General features: G+C 42.7%; 1 pseudogene; it reads right to left on the bottom strand.

Annotated features, from left to right (window-relative positions):
* Positions 1-518: 518 nt before the first annotated feature.
* Positions 519-2527, bottom strand: LOC782139 (BCL2/adenovirus E1B 19 kDa protein-interacting protein 3-like; annotated as a pseudogene).
* Positions 2528-2864: the final 337 nt, after the last annotated feature.

The raw sequence follows: 2864 nt of genomic DNA on the forward strand, positions 1-2864 counted from the left end.
GAATGAGATTGGGTTACTTTATTTTGATTACGAAAATACTATATATTCATTTTTAAGAATTTTTCATTTTCTTTTTTTGGTTTAAAATAACTTTTTATTGCCCAGGATATTTTTTTTCCTTGTGTCCTACTTTGTTTTATTTGTTTTTGTTTTCTCTTTTCATAACTATAAATTCAAGTGTCCCTTTGTCTTGAAAAACAAAACAACATGTAGCTTTCTTATCATTTGCAACCTGGTCTCATTGGAAGAGACAGGTGGGAGTTATCTTGAAAGAGTAAGATTTATACCATGAATGGTGCAGGTCTAGGTCTGGTGGTACTGAGAGGAGACAACGGCATTCTTGACAAAGTTAAATCTGCTGGTGGCGTTTGCGGTAAAGAAGCCCTTCCAAATTTCTAAACACCAGTAAACTCTTATTAGGAAATTCTGAAGTGTTTTATGGAGAAGGCAATGGCACCCCACTCCAGTACTCTTGCCTAGAAAATCCCATGGATGGAGGAGCCTGGTAGGCTGCAGTCCATGGGGTCGTGAAGAGTCGGGCATGACTGAGCGACTTCACTTTCACTTTTCACTTTCATGCACTGCAGAAGGAAATGGCAACCCACTCCAGTATTCTTGCCTAGAGAATCCCAGGGATGGGGGAGCCTGGTGGGCTGCTGTCTACGGGGTCGCACAGGGTCGGACACGACTGAAGCGACTTAGCAGCAGTAGAAGCAGCAGAAGTGTTTTACAGGCCAAAAAGGCAAGGAGGTTAGTAAAAAGCCTCAACAGAGTGGGAATAAAATACTGAATTTGAGAGTTACTGGAACTTGGATATGTAAAAAGAGGGAGGAGATTGGGACATGCTTACAATGGTCTCAAGTTCAAATAAACTACTGTGACAAGACACCACTTCACAAGTCTCATGCTGGCCCAGGGGCTCTTCTCTTCCCTCAGTAGGTGCTGGCAGAAGGCATGCTTAGTCATTTTGCAATGTAGATACCTAGCCCCAAAGCCAAAACATGGGAGAGGAAGAGAGATGGAATGAACACCTTAAGAAACTCTGAGGAGAAGATCCCCCCTTTCTTCATGGCTTCACTTTTTCTCATGCTTAAGGAAACAGAACATTTAGGGTGCCTGAAGTGCAACTCCTTGGGTGGAATATTTTCAGGTCTATTGGACTAATCGGACACCCAGTCTACACTTTTCTTCAGAGCATCCACCTCTTTCTCTCCTTCTGCAACTTCTTCTGACTGAGAGCTATGGTCCTTGCTGGTGTGCATTTCCACATCAAGCATGATCTGCCCATCTTCTTGTGGGGAAGGGCTGTCACAGTGAGAACTGCCTCTTGAACTGCTCTGTCTGGATTCATTCTGTGCATCCAAAAGAATCTTCATGTCTCCATTGTGGATGGAGGATGAGGAGGGTACAGCTCCAGCCCCCCATTCTTTGCATCGCCATTGCTGCTGTTCATGGGCAGCTCCACCCAGGAACTGTTGAGGCCAGCAGGCGGTGGCAAAGACTGTTCACCTTCCTCACAGTTATTGTTGTTGTTGTGCGGGGGCGGCAGCTGTTCTACTAAGTGAGACGACATTGTCAGGTGGCTGGAAGAGCTGCGACCCCGCAGCTGAGACTGTCTCCGATTCTCGGGCGTCAACACCAAGAATTTTTCTAAAATATCTGCCAATTTTATAAAAGATTTTCAATTCATATCAGAATATATACATATGGAACTAAAGAACTTCTTGATGAGGGTGAAAGAGGAGAGTGACAATAATGCTGGTTGAAACTCAACATTAAAAAATCCAAGATCACAACATCTGGTCCCATCATTTCATGACAAATAGAAGCGGAAAAAGTGGAAGCAGTGACAGACTTTATTTCCCTGGACTCCGAAATCACTGTGGATGGTGACTGCCATCATAAAATTAAAAGACGCTTGCTCCTTGGAAGGCAAGCAATGACAAACCGACTGTGTGTGTCCTCAGTTGTGCCTGACTCTTTGCGATCCCATGTACTGTAGCATGCCAGGCTCGTCTGTCCATTGGACTTCCTAAGCAAGAATAGTGGAGTGGGTTGCCATTACCTCCTCCATGGGATCTCCCCAACCCAGGGACTGAACCCAGGTCTCTTGCATCTCCTGCACTGGCATATATACAAAAAAATTATTCACAATGCCACTATCCAGTTGATACCCTCTTCTGACTGAACTAAGATTTCCTGATTAAGCCCTGAGGAACCCCATCCGTCCAAGTTGTACCAGCCTCTGATGTTCCCTGTGATTAGATTTGGTTTGCTTGAACCTGAATGAGTATCCAGAACTTTTGTCATAAACAGGGTGAGAATATTTGGCATTCTATCTCTCACCATGTGCTGGTCACAAGGTATATAGGTGGATCCATCATCCTCATCAGCACTGAAGGCCTACAGCCATGCTAGACACCCGGGATAGACACCTGCAATATGAAAGCAAATGACTTCAGACAACTGACCTGGATTTACCCAGTCCTCACAAGAGCAAGCACATTCAGACATCAATTTGAGACCTTTTAACAGTCTTTAGGAGATTGAGATGTGTAACACACACACATACATTAGGCATTCACTATGTAAAGTGCTTTATATTACGCATTTCATTTTAGATTGCCTAATATTTTAGAATTTCTCATGTCTCTGATTTGAATCTAAAATCTTCAAATGGATGTTTTGATTTTTCTAGAAGCAAGTACTTGTCTATTGTGAGATAGTTAAAGTTTGAACTTTTTATAATGTTATTCTTTTAAAATACAAGAGTACTTTTAGTGTACCAAGACCATAATTTTAAGCGGCTTTCATTACTCTCTATATAGTCAAGTCTTAGTCAAGCCATTCGGAATTCTAGAGTA

This window comes from Bos taurus, chromosome X (genome assembly GCF_002263795.3).
Source record: "Bos taurus isolate L1 Dominette 01449 registration number 42190680 breed Hereford chromosome X, ARS-UCD2.0, whole genome shotgun sequence".
Lineage (NCBI taxonomy): Eukaryota > Metazoa > Chordata > Mammalia > Artiodactyla > Bovidae > Bos > Bos taurus.